We start from the raw sequence: 14,682 nt of genomic DNA, 5'->3' as shown, positions 1-14,682 counted from the left end.
TCCATATGGAATAGGTCGATGGGATAAGTATATACTGTAGTGGAAATAGGTCCATAGGATAAGTATACTGTAGTGGAAATAGGTCCATAGGGAATAAATCCATGGGATAAGTATATACTGTATTGGAAATAGGTCCATGGGATATGTATATACTGTAGTGGAAATAGGTCCATGGGATATGTATAAACTGTAGTGGAAATAGGTCCATGGGATAATAAGTATTTATTGTAATGGAAATAGGTCCATGAGATAAGTATTTACTGTAGTGGAAATAGGTCCATGGGATGATAAGTATTTACTATAGTGGAAATAGGTCCATGGGATGATAAGTATATACTATAGTGGAAATAGGTCCATGGGGAATAGGTCCATGAGATAAGTATATACTAGTGGAAATAGGTCCATGAGATGATAAGTATTTACTGTAGTGGAAATAGGTCCATGGGATAAGTATATACTGTAGTGGAAATAGGTCCATGGGATGATAAGTATATACTGTAGTGGAAATAGGTCCATGGGATGATAAGTATATACTGTAGTGGAAATAGGTCCATGGGATGATAAGTACTGTAATGGAAATAAGTCTATAGGGAATAGGTCCATGGGATATGTATATACTGTAGTGGAAATAGGTCCATGGGATGATAAGTATATACTGTAGTGGAAATAGGTCCATGGGATAAGTACTGTAATGGAAATAAGTCTATAGGGAATAGGTCCATGGGATATGTATATACTGTAGTGGAAATAGGTCCATGGGATGATATGTATATACTGTAGTGGAAATAGGTCCATGGGGAATAGGTCCATAGCGTGATAAGTATTTACTGTAGTGGAAATAGGTCCATGGGATAAGTATATACTGTAGTGGAAATAGGTCCATGGGATAAGTATATACTGTAGTGGAAATAGGTCCATGGGATGATAAGTATATACTGTAGTGGAAATAGGTCCATGGGATAAGTATATACTGTAGTGGAAATAGGTCCATGGGGAATAGGTCCATAGCGTGATAAGTATTTACTGTAGTGGAAATAGGTCCATGGGATGATAAGTATATAATGCAGTGGAAATGGGTCCATAAGGAATAGGTCCATGGGATGATAAGTATATACTGTAGTGGAAATAGGTCCATGGGATAAGTATATGCTGTAGTGGGAGTAGATCCGTGCAAAATAGGTCTGTGGGAATATGTTCATAAAAAATAGGTCCACAGGGAAAAGTCTGTGGGAAATAGGTCCATTGGAAGTTGATCCATGGGGAATAGGATGGGCCTCTCCCTCTTGAACCTATTTCCCATGGCTCTACCAATGGACTTATTCCGTGATCCTATTCCTCATGGCCCCTATTTCGTATGGACATATCCCTCATGGACCTATTGTGTCAATCTTCCCTATGGATCTATTCTATGTGGACCTATTCAGAATGGACCTATTGCCTGAGGACCCATTATTTGTGGGCCTATTTATCATTCATGAACCTATCCCTCATGGATGTACTTGCCATGGACCTATTCCTCATGAACCTGTCCCTCATATAGGCTACATGTTCTTTATGGACCTATTTTTCACTAACCTATTCCCTATGGACATTCTGTGACCTGCTGCCCATGGACCTATTCCTGACCTGCTCATAGACCTATTCCCTGACCTGCTCATGGACCTATTCACTGACCTGTTCCTCATGGACCTATTCCCTGACCTGCTCATGGACTTATCTCCATGGACCTATTCCCTGACCTGCTCATAGACCTATTCACTGACCTGTTCCTCATGGACCTATTCACTGACCTGTTCCTCATGGACCTATTCATTGACCTGCTCATGGACCTATTCAGACCTGTTCCTCATGGACCTATTCCCTGACCTGCTGCTCATGGACCTATTCCGACCTGCTGCTCATGGACCTATTCCCTGACCTGCAGCTCATGGACCTATTCCCTGACCTGCTCATGGACTTATCTCCATGGACCTATTCCCTGACCTGCTGCTCATGGACCTATCCCTGGCCTGTTCATGGACCTATTCCCTGACCTGCTCATGGACCTATTCCCATGGACCTCCTCCCTGACCTGCTCATGGACCTATTTCCATGGACATATTCCGACCTCATGGACCTATTCTCTATGGACTTATTCCCATGGATGTATTCCGTGGACCTATTCCCTATTACCCATGGACTATTCCCTATGGATCTATTCCCCATCAATAGCACACGTATATCCACAAAAGTAATATGTAAACAAATATTATTTAGAAGAGCTTTATTCATGTTTTTTTTACACATAATGACTTAGCAATATTGTACAGCCAGAGCCACGTGACGTCATACCAGAGCCACCTACCAGCATCCAGGGCCTCATGACGTCATAATAGGTTGACCAATCAGCATCCTTCTCTCATGAGGCTTAGGCAACAGGGCATGAGTGGGGGTGAGGGGTGGGTGGGGGGAGGAGTGGAAATGGGTAAAAAATAAGATGAGAGAGGATATAACAAAAGGGAAGAGGAATTACTGAAAATATGCTGACAAAGAAAAAAAAAGAAAAAGGGAACTGCATAGGGTAAAAAAAATAAAAGGGGGGGGGAAGCAGACAAATATGAGGGTGTGGGAATAGGTAAAAACTGAAAGGGTTAGCACTGGATTGAAATAAATAGGGGAAATGGGCATACAATAAAAGACTGGCCATAAAATGGGTTAAATGGACATAAGACACTGGGCATTAGGCAGGAAAAGTCATTAAAAAATAAAAAATAAGGAGTTGAAATGAGTATATAAGGAATTAGTGGAAATGTGAATGAAATAAATGGCAGAAAACTGAACACATAAATGAGGAGAGAATATATATACATACAGTATATATATATTATATATATATATATATATATATATATATATATATATATATATATAAGATATGTAGAAAAAGGCAGAAAATAAAGGCATATAAAAAAAAAAGTAAAAAGGTAGAGATAGATACAGAATAAGTATGGCACAAAATAGATAAATGGGCATAATGTGAGAGAGGTGAAGCATTAATGAGAGGGAGTGGGGTACAGGAGAGGCGATTGGGAGTAGATGAAACTGGAGAGTAGACGAGAGAAATGAGGGGTAGACGGGAGAAATGGGGGGTAGATGGGAGAAATGGGGGGTAGATGGGAGAAATGGGGGTAGATGGGAGAAATGGGGGTAGATGGGAGAAATGGGGGTTCATGGGAGAAATGGGGGTTCATGGGAGAAATGGGGGTTCATGGGAGAAATGGGGGGTAGATGGGAGAAACGGGGGGTAGATGGGAGAAACGGGGGGTAGATGGGAGAAACGGGGCGTAGAAGGGAGAAATGGGGCGTAGAAAGGAGAAATGGGGCGTAGAAAGGAGAAATGGGGCGTAGAAAGGAGAAATGGGGGGTAGATGGGAGAAAAAGGGGAGTAGATGAGAGAAAGGAGAGCAGATGGGAGAAAAAAGGGAGATGAGAGAAGAGGAGTGGATGGGAGAAAAAGGGGCATAGATGAGAGAAAGGGGCATAGATGAGAGAAAAAGGGGCACAGATGAGAGAAAAAGGGGAGTTGATGAAAGAAAAAGGGGAGTAGGTGAGAGAAGGGGAGTAGGTGAGAGAAGGGGAGTAGGTGAGAGAAGGGGAGTAATGAGAGAAAAAGGGGCATAGATGAAAGAAAAAGGGGAGTAGGTGAATAAAAAGGGGAGTAGATGAGAGAAAAAGGGTGTAGGTGAGAGAAAAGTGGATTAAATGGGAAAAGGGGGGCATTGGAGTGAAACAGAGAGGATACATGAGGAAGAGGGTGCATGGGAGTGAAATAGGGAGAGTACAAGAGGAAGAGGGAGAATGGGAGTGAAATAGGGATTATACAAGAGGGAGAATCAACGTCAAACAGAAAATATAATACTTGAACAGGCACAGTACATCAGAAAGGGGAAGAGTGGCATAGAAAAAGTGAGAAAGAAGGGCATGGGGTAAGGCATACATCAACACAATAGGCATAGAAAGGAGGAGAATGGGCATGGAAGAAATATGGGAGGGGAACAAATAAGATACACTGTTATTTTATTCAAGTGAATGAGAAGAGTTTGAGATTTACATTATCTGCTGTGTCTAAGCCAAAAAGGGAAGCATGAGAGAAATGTAATATAATAATAATAATAATAATAATAATAATAATAATAATCATCATCATCATCATCATCATATAAAAGGCATATTTACATTGGAAAAAGTAGCAAAGGCACTAAAATTATACAAAAAAAAGCACCAGAATCAATGAGAGAGAGAGAGAGAGAGAGAGAGAGAGAGAGAGAGAGAGAGAGAGAGAGAGAGAGAGAGAGAGAGTCATTCTATTTGAACACCCCCAAACTTTCGTGTTCCTAAAATTTCCACCTACCGAGCCCATTCCTAACGAAACTGAACTTCAAAGCATCTATCTGTAGTGCCAGATGCCCGTGCCTGATTCCTCGTGAGCTTCGAAAGTGTCTGAGACTCTCTTCCTTACCAGCTTGAATCTGCATATGGCACTTTACTATTCCCCTTTCGGTTATTTACAGTTCTCAGCAATAACCCTCTCTTCAAAACATGTGGATCTTGTACCTTGTATAACTTAGCCAGATGATTTTATTTGGCTCAGGAAACTCTGCTGCAGCAAGTGTGTACAGCTGTACTAAACAGATATAAAGACAACAGAGGGGAATACTGAGCTGTAATATGCAAGATAAATACAGGTGGTTAGAAGAGAGATGCTAAAAAGCCTCGTAAACTGTCAACACTGTGGGTCTCAAACGCTTTCCTTCACGTATTCGACACTGCCCTTCAACTTAAGAGAAAGGTCTGGACAATTTAAAAGTTTGTCAAGATACAGCTTAACTGATATAAGCTCTGCAATACTTAATACTAAATTCCTTGCAATATTCTGAAATAACCCTGACTAAAAATCCTGTAGTAGTGATAAATTAGAATCAATAATCTTTTCCTATGATCTGTTCTTCAAAACTCCTTAAAGTTAAAATGTTTTCAGACTTCAAAACTGTTGATTCGTCCTTCAGATCCCAAAAAAATTCTTTAAGAGGGCCATACAGCATTTTCACTCCTTAAAAATGTCTAAGTCTTGAATATATTATAAATTGACAAATACCTGTACTGTATAACAATATCTGCACATTTACTGTAAGTGATTCCAGGGGAAAAAAAAAAAAAAAAAAAAGATTGCTTAACTGTTACAAATAGGTTTATGTCTTACAGTAAAATAATTCCTAGAGTTGAAATCATGGATCATATTTTTCAGTGGAGATATAAGCTCACTATTCAGTGCGACAATTGGCAAGATTAAATTTAAAAATATATGTATGCATTATTTATCTGCAATTTTCACCATCCAGCATTGACCAATGCGATGTTGGATGACGCAATTCTTTGTAAATAAAAGAAAGGATACAAATATTCTGCAGTCTACTCTGATCAGTTATTATTCATTTTAGCACACTGTACATCTGTAGTGAAAAATGTGATATAATCATTTCAATGCTGCTAGACATACAGCAGTATGGAGAGCGGCCATTAGGTGACCATGGCCAATGCTTGCAGGCATGTCGGAGCCTTTATAAATGAAACTATATACGAAAGATATTTTGGTAGATGAATATACTTCCTACAAAGGGGTGGTTGGGGGTTTATTGCTCACATAATGCCACTCTTGAGTTAGTGAGGCTGGTCACCCTAGCATTAAATGTTGGGACGGAGCAGCCTAGCCCCAAACCCCTACCATCCTGTTATTTGGGGGAAAACAGGGATTGGATGATGGATGGGTACATACCTACTTTGTCTCACTCATTTTCTCGGTCATTACCATCAACCAACATGCAGACATTGTTACTCATAATGAGATAATATTAATATTTGTACTGTTAATATCCAATGCATTTTCTGTGAATTTCTGATGTTACTGTGAGTGAATATGCAATACCTGACCCTTTCATCCTTCCCCTATTGCTGTTTCACTCCTATTGCCAATGACTGAACCTGTAATTAATCCAGAATGGCTACAAATATAAAATTCCTTGCCTCTCTCTCTCTCAAAGATAAATTTAAGGAAACCTAAAATAAAAAGTGACAACATCCATCCTACAAAAAAAGGAAAAAATCAGTCTGCAAATCTAATAAAACCTAATTTCAAAGGGAATTCCATCTAACAAATAGAAAAATATTAATTTCCCATTCATAAATCATAACGGAACCTAACGTACAACAACAACGACAACTAAAACTCCATCTCCAATCCATACATTTTAGGGAAACCTAATATATAAATAAAACTGCTTCCTACCTTAAATGCAAAGTGAGCATTACCTTACGTGAAGCGCATGATTCATTACGACGAAAGCCCATCCGAGTGAAAGCTAAACAGAAAGTGACAGGAGGTAGTTTAGGGAAGAAACTGAACACAGACTTGAGAAAAGGTGTGTGTAATTTTGTGTAACTTAAATAAATCTAAGCCAGGGTTAGAGAAAATTTTAAGATGATGATGGAAGAGTAGTTTCAAAAATAAATATTGGGAAGAACACTTATGGCAAATGATAACGGAAATAGAAATCTGAGCAGAAAGGAAAAGTTAAAGGGGAGGAATATGAAAAACTGAACAGAATATGGGAGCTAGGGAACTGAGGGTATGCTCAAGGATGGTGATGATTGGTAACATAAAAGGGTATAAAGCAGGAAAGCCTGACCTAACATAACAGTGTATGACTTAGAATATTCACTCTGGCACCAAGAGCAATAATAATAATAATAATAATAATAATAATAATAATAATAATACAGAACTTAAATTAAGCAATTCCATCATAAAAGAAACAGCAGTAATAATGATACTAAAATAGCAGATTCCAAAAACAATAAGAAAAGGAAACAATAATTATTAAGAACAGTCATACTTCACATTCCCAAAAAGTACCTCAAAATAATAATAATAATAATAATAATAATAGTTAATGCACAGTATGGCCACCAAAATTTACCTGAATCTATTATTTTTGTAACATGTCATGGCACAAGACAGCTGCTGGAGGGTTCGGTGTGTGGTCAGCTCCTATTTTAGTGTACGAGATGTCACCCAGTTCGGATTTTCAGGCGCCAAAAGGGTACAAGTGAAAAGGCAAGGCAAGGCGTTGAGTTCAGGTTCTGTGCACTACAGTGGAGTCGCCTAATCCGCGGCAATTAGAGACTGGTACCTACCTGCGGTTTACGATATCCGCAGTTTATGAAATATGCAGTTTATGAAGTTAAGGACCAATAGGAAAAAAGGATATTTGGTGTGGACCCTTGTGGAACCCCCCTACAGAACCCTACCTACACCTAATTTGCCAACAGCAAACACAAACTATCTTAGAAATATTTAATGCATGTCAAACGGCACCTTGGGGAGGGTGGGGCTGTCCATAACAGAGCCCAGGGAGAGGTAACCTTGACAAAACAAAGGCCAGGTAGCGCTCAAAACTCACGGGGGAACACATGTAGTTGGCGGTTGGTGGGACAGGAGGTAAACAAAACATGGCAGCTGTAGTGTACACACTTGCCCATCAGGGCCGGGCTGTGATTGGCGGCTGGGTCTAGGTTGTCTGTGATTGGCTAGCGGCTGCGGAATACATCGTGGGTGCCTGGATATTATAAATCTCCTCGGAAATGAGCCACTTTGGAACCTAGGAACCGTGTTTTTCGCGATTTTTCCATGGAATAAAAAAAAAATAGGGACTGGTTAGTCAAAGTACCGTGGATTACAAATCCGCAGCTTACAGACACGCAAATTAGGCGACTCCACTGTATGTTGAGATTGTGAGTCATTATCTAGTAGGCTTAGATTTTTAAATTCCTCTTCCCGAGTACTATATTTTGCACACTATATACTCTTGTCAATCTAACCTCACCCAGATTTTCACCTGTTTGGAGCTTTCATCATGCAGGTCAGCAGGCAGAAAAGGGCAATACTGGGGGCTCTAAATCCATTTCATGACAATTTCATGAATAGCATCACATTCAAATGTTCCAGCTCATTATACAAAATGTGTAAATGTCAATTTCAGGTCGTTAAACTAGCATATATAGGATTCTGGGGCTTGAGAGATGAATTAGTATGAGTGCGACTCATTTAATCCGGTAAACGCCTGGTGGTGCGATTGGTAGAGCACTCAGGTAGAAAATACTATGGCCTACATACCACAGTTCTAGTCCAAGAGATGGCCAGACGTTTTTCTATCAAGTAGACATTACAGTACCAGGGGCACAGATCAGCCTCCTCCCCTTAAGTGTTTTGGACTAATGGAAATCTAGACTCGGACCCCTATGCATGGAGGTGAGTACAGTGGGATCTGGAAGTTATGTTTTTACTTCTATCAGGTTTTTTCTTGCCCTCTGGACCCTACCTCACCCCATGCTGAGATGGAAAAGGTCTGGATGATGATGGACATTTTCTGAATTTTTCCTGATAAATAAATCTTAAAGGTAAAGCTTGTCAAGTGATATCCAATAATTTCCAATCTTTCTGAGGACTCCAGACTTTGCAGGTGATAGCTAAGTAAAAAAAATGAGGCACTTTATATGGAAAAAAAAAAAAAAAAAAAAAAAAAAAAAAAAGCTAATCCTTACTACTCCACTGGATACTATGCAGGACCTGAGGAATTAGAAGTCCCAGCATCAAGCAACTATAGTCATTTAAGCCTTAGGAGACCACACATGTCCCTGGTAATGTTTAGGTGAATGAATAACCCTTGGTCACCTCTTGCCTTTGAACTGTGGTTAGTTAGTGCATGAACTCCTGCACCCAGAGCCCTTATCAGTCATGTAACAGAGGCACTTAGCATTAACAGCTGTAAGTGCCCGTTGTCACTGGCAATTGCCTGGCAAAGGAAGATCAGGCATTAGCAAAAAACAAACATTTCTGATTTTCTAATACTGTATTCACATCGCCTGGGTGGACCATGTACAAAAATTAATACCAGTAAAAGGCAATATCTATCCAGGTGGAAATTATTAAACACGGCCACATGGTGTAATGTGCATGTAAAATTGGCAAGGAAGAGATGTTTTGAAGTCTGCTAAGCCAATGAGATGATGGCTACATGTGAGATGCTCCGAACTGGGTTAAAATAAGCCAAACCAAATCTGTGTCCCACCGAACGTGCACTTCTTGCCTACCACCATTACATTCACCTCAACTAAATAAAAAATAATTAAAACAATATCCAGCATGAACACAATGGTAAATACATAGACCCTGACAAAAAATACTAATAAAAATAATAATAAAAAAGTTCAATTAAAATCTGGCATGAACACAAAGCTTAATACTAAAAAAAAATATATATATGTTGAAAAAAATCTACAAGGAACTGACTTAGCAAGAATAAAAAGCAACATTACCTTTGGAAACTACGTCGCATCTAAAAACTATCACTGAACACTTATATATATAGTATGTACACAAGAATTCGTTTAAGCATATTATGGCAAAACATTATGAAAAATTATACTAGAAATCAGGAGTATTTAATTCTTTTAAGTCAATAGGAATACCGTTTAGGCCTCTTCTGTACCATGGAGTGTTTGATTTCATTCCTGTCATTTCCTGATTATTTTCATTCAGCTCATGGACATTTTTTTTTTTTTTTATCTGGTGGGTTTGATACTGCCTTTCTAGAGATTATTTAGCTTCACATTCTATTCATTTATTTATTTATTCATTTATTTTTTAACTGGTAGGGTTAGATTGAGCCTTTATAGATCCCTTCAGTACAGGAGGCTTGGGTTGGCAATTCAGCAGCTGAGAATTGCATTACAGTTTTTTTTAGAGGTCTGTTTGTGTATTTACCTATCCCTCCAAATCATCCTCCCCCCTCTCAAATATTTTCCCACTCCATCCCTCCATCTCATCCTTGGTTTATAGGGGTCTTTATGAAAATTTAGCAACATTCTGGCAGTTTTGGCTTTTAGTAATTTTGTACATATTACTGTATTTGTCGTTTGTCTTTCCAATACTGTACGAATACATTTAACAACCTCTGAGGATCTGGTTTAATATTTCTGCGAGGCATTTGAGAAGTTTAAAAAAATAATAATAATAAAATAAATGATGTAAAAATAAAATATAAGTGATACCATAACTGAGAGGTTAACCCTTTCAATATGACAGTATTTGTTTTTTCTGTGGCCTTAAAAAACAGTATTCATTTCAAGAAAGAAGGATCCCATATAACACTGTGAGTTAGGTACGGCTTTATTTAACCCTATCAGTTCAAAAGAATGCCACGACAAAAATCATGTGGAAGTAGCAAGAATGAAAACTACCAGTAATATTATCAAAACTGTGGGCATGTAGGTGTGAGCAAGCATATAATTTCTGACGGTCACAAATGGAACACCAATAATAGATGCAATTAGCCTGCACCCCATATTATATAGTGCTGTCAGGAATGATAAAAGGAGGTCAGATATATCCAGCACCATAGTGTGTTGTCAGGAACGGCAAAGAATGGTCAGACAAACTCTATCCCCGTCACACGTTTCTGAATTAATCGCCAAAAATTTTAGGCCGGTCCACACCTTTGCGTACTCGGTTTTCACAATAAGAGGCTACGAAATGCACTCATACAGAAGGGCCTTGAGTGAACAGGAATATCACTTTTAACTAATAACACAGGTATCATGAAGGCAGTCCAGGGAAAGCAATGAGGGTATCACATAAACTGGCTTGCTTAGTTATCGTACTCTCTTTCTCTTGCCTCATACGTGCTTCTTATTTTTCTCTTATTTTTTATCTCTTCTTTCGTTTTTCTCTGTCTTCTTGCATTCTTTTTTCTTCCAGGTCTTCTTCTTATCCCTCTCTCTATTCTCTCTTCCTGCATTCCTTTCCTGTTCTCCCTTATCTTCCTTCACTAAATCTTTCCTTATTTTCTCTAACTTCTTACCTCTATCTTTCCATCTTTCTTGTTCTTCATCCTCCCTTATTGTTTTCTGTCTTCCTTCCTTTCTTACTTTCTCTTAAATTCCTTCATTCCTTTTCTTTCTATCTTTACTTACTTCCATTTAAATTCATCCTTTTCTTTTCTTCTTTTCCTTCACATTAATTTTCTTCCTTTTTTCCTTCCTGATTACCCTACACTTTCTTTTACTTCCTTCTTTCTTGTTTTCCTTTACTCTTCTCCCTTCCTTACCTTCAGTCCATCCTTCCTTCCTTCTTCTTCTCATTAATCTTCCATCTCTTCCTTCCTTCCTTCCTGCCCTCCTTCCTTCCTTCCTTCTATCACTACGGGTCATGGGCGGTATACTAGATTAGGAGGAGTTTTGGGCGTGTTTTTGGGCGTGATTTTGGGCATTATGGACTAGTGATCTGGGTGTAATGTGGGGCTAGTTTTAGTGTATTCAGGGTGTAGGTTGGGTGTGTACTGGGCGTGGTTTTGGTGTAGACTGGGCATGATTCTGGGCATTTGGGCATATTCTGACGTGGGTTGGGTTTACACTGAGCATAGTGTGGGCATACTGGGGGTGTAAATTGGGTGTGATTCTGGGCATTTTTAAAGGTATGTTGGTCTTCAATTGGGCGTAAAAAATGACACTGGGCAATAACGGCGGTTTGGGTGTGGTTTGGGGTGAAGTTCGGGCGTGGATGGTGAGGGCGGAGGTTGTATGGGACGGCTGTGTTTTGGAAGGTAACAAAAAAAAATCTGAAAAAGGAAGAGAACAGTAGATTACACAGACTATACAGATCCTTAAATTACAGCTGTGCTCTGGAAGATTTAAAAAAAAAAAGTCTGAAAAGGAAGAGAACACTAGAATATACAAAAAATATATTGGAGTCTTAACTTACAGGGCTAATGCATGAATTAAATTTTGTGTTAACCATTCCAATTTAGATGATGTTCTTAGTTACTTTTTACTGCTACAAAATGGACCAGTATTATTATTACTGTATCATTATTATCATTATCATTTTTAACTCTGCATAGGCCTTGGGTTGCTTTTGTTGTTGTTGTTGATCCAGTGCTCCCTTAAGGTAGAAAGTGCCTCACCAGGGTCTGACCAGGGTTATCATGGTGAGGTGCAGGGAAATATGGAGAAACAGCAGATTACAAAGATTATACAGTAATCCCTCATTTATCCAGACATTATACAGCCAAAGGCATGTCCGGGTAGTGGCAACATCCGGATAATGAACACTATTCCCCTACTACACCCACCCCCTACCAATACCCACCTCCAACCTACACCAAACTTATTTCTACAGTACCTATGCTTCATTTGGCAGTGTTTTCCAGTCATTCAGGCATATTTAGACATCAAAACACACATAGGCATATCAAAAGTAATGGTAAAACCAAGAAAACCATGCAGGAAAACCAGTGAAAACCAAAACACACCCTCCCTAAGATATACTGTATGTACAGTACGCCTCCTTATTTTTGGTATTGTTTTCAGGTCATTCTGGCATATTTTGGCATCAAAACATAAATAGGAATATCCTAAATAATCTCCAACACCAAGAAAACCATGCATAAAAACCAATTAAAAAAAAAAAAAAAACACCCTAGCTAAACACCACTGTTTGTACAGTACCTCTCCTATTTTTGGCAGTGTTTTCGGGTCACTCTGCCATATTGTGACCTCAAAACACACACAGAAATATCCTAAATAAATTTAGCACTAAGGAAACTACGAAACAAACCTAAAGCCACCTGCCAAAAAACATTCAGTTGGGGTACTTACCACCCAGAGCACCGCCGCCAGGCTTTGTAACCCGCCACCTCCAGCAGGTTGTCCCGTGTGGTCCAGCGGCAAACATTAGCACCTAACAGAGTCAAAGTACTTGTCCTCGTCATCCTCAACCTGCTGAAGCTGGGCAATGACCGGTGATGTGTGGTACGGTGATGGTGGCCTACCCACCTCAGGAGTCTAATGGAGACTCAGCGGCTGTCGACGTGCTCGGTTGAGGATCCAAAGATGAAAACGGGAAACGAGATGGTGGTGGTGGTGGTGAGAATGGGCTGGCACTCGTGGGGGTCACAGGCTTGAAAAACAAGTCGATCCTGGTCTGACGGTAGGACCGACGATTCTGCCGGAGGATAACAGTGGCCCAGATTGCCTGCAGCTCCATCGCCAGGTGGAGCAGCACCAACTTCTTGTCACAGTGCGGATGCTTGTCATACTCCACCATCTCCTCCAGGTAGCCACAGAGGACACTGAGATGAGGGAGTGAGGGAATTACGGAGGGCTGTGAGCCAGGGTCCTCATCCTCATCTTCGTCGGTCCTGCTGTCCTCTTCCGTGCCCGCAGAGGTAGCAGTGGCGATCTCCTTATCAGACATGGTCTGGTAGCCAGGATCGCCACCGTCGTCGTCCAACCAATCCTGCACATCATCGATGTTCACTTGCTCTCCTCCCTGTCTAAGATGACTGTGGAAATCTTCCATGTCAAAGCCCCTGAAGTTGTGCTCAGCTTCGATTCCCTGCAGGACACGAGACCAACCGCTCTCGAGGGTTTTGACGGAGACTTCCTTCCATGCATTCGCCCAGTTGAACACGGCAGACTTCAGGTCGCAATGCCGAAGATTCTGCAAAGTCTGCTCCCCGTGTGTGTCCTCCACCTCGTCCTCGTCCTCCAGCACCACCATCACCTCGTTCAGGAACCTCCAGCGGTACAGTCTCTCTGCAGCCACAATCACACCCTGGTTCGCTGGTTGAATCAGAGCAGCTGTACTAGGTGGCAGAAACATGCATCTAATCCACCCATCAAAAGCAACCAAATCCTTCTCAGACAGATGTGTGGGAGCATTGTCCAGGAGCAGGAGTGCCTTCACCTGGTCGCGAGCAATTCCAAGGACCTCCATTTGATAATGGATAACTTTCTTAATGAAATGTCTGTGGAACCAATCTCTGAAGATCTTAGTGGTAAACCAGGCCTTCACAGAATGGTACCACACAACAGGCAGGCTATCCATCAACCCACAGAGACAACATGGTTGTTTTGCACGCCCAACATTAATGGGCTTGAGGCGGTGCGTCCCGTTAGCATTAGCACAGCACAAAACAGAGACTTGTTGTTTGGACAACTTCCGACCAGGCACAGACTTCTCCCTTTCCTCTGCCAGGGTGTGGGTAGGCAAGAAGCAGTAGAAGAGACCAGTTTCATCATCATTATAGACTTCACCAAGGGCAAGGCCCTTGTCCTTGATCAGGCACTGCGCTTTCTGGCGAAATGGGTTGACTTCTTCCGCTGCCACGTCCAAGGCTTTGCCATATGCCTTACGACCTGTACGTCCACGGCATTGCTTAAACCTGAAGAGCCATCCCTCCGATGCCTTGAAGTCCTGGACGTTGAGCAGACGTGCAACTTTTCTGCAGCAGCTTTCACCTGAGTCCCACACACTAACACACGGCACCACGTTGCTGACGCAACCTCATCAAAGTTGACCGGTTGATTATGGCATGCCGGGCCTGAGCCATTACCTTCCTGTCGCCGTGGTGTGTGCTTTCACCAAAGTCCTGCCTGTACTGCATAAGCTTGTCATGTGACTTCTTGATATCGAACAATGCTGAACGGGCTGGATCATATTCGCAAAGAATGGTTCCTGTGGTCCAGCCTGCGTCAACCTTGCCCAGTAACTCACACTTCTTCTCCAGACTCAGAAACTTCCTCTTC

The 14,682-nt window shown here is 40.9% G+C and overlaps 1 protein-coding gene across 1 annotated transcript in view; it reads right to left on the bottom strand.

Moving 5' to 3' along the window:
* Positions 1–10,308: 10,308 nt before the first annotated feature.
* Positions 10,309–14,682, bottom strand: part of Ehbp1 (Eps15 homology domain containing protein-binding protein 1) — a 120,736-nt gene continuing 116,362 nt past the window's right edge. Inside the window, exon 27 of the mRNA XM_080279124.1 lies at positions 10,309–11,711. The gene's annotated coding sequence lies outside the window, so the exon portion shown is untranslated. The remainder of the gene's footprint in view (positions 11,712–14,682) is intronic.

The sequence above is a fragment of the Coenobita brevimanus genome, chromosome 77, assembly GCF_032717465.1.
Source record: "Coenobita brevimanus isolate Jiangsu-jjx chromosome 77, ASM3271746v2, whole genome shotgun sequence".
Classification (NCBI taxonomy): Eukaryota; Metazoa; Arthropoda; class Malacostraca; order Decapoda; family Coenobitidae; genus Coenobita; species Coenobita brevimanus.
The sequence above is the reverse complement of the archived record's forward strand: the minus strand, read 5'-3'. Positions and strand labels throughout refer to the sequence as shown.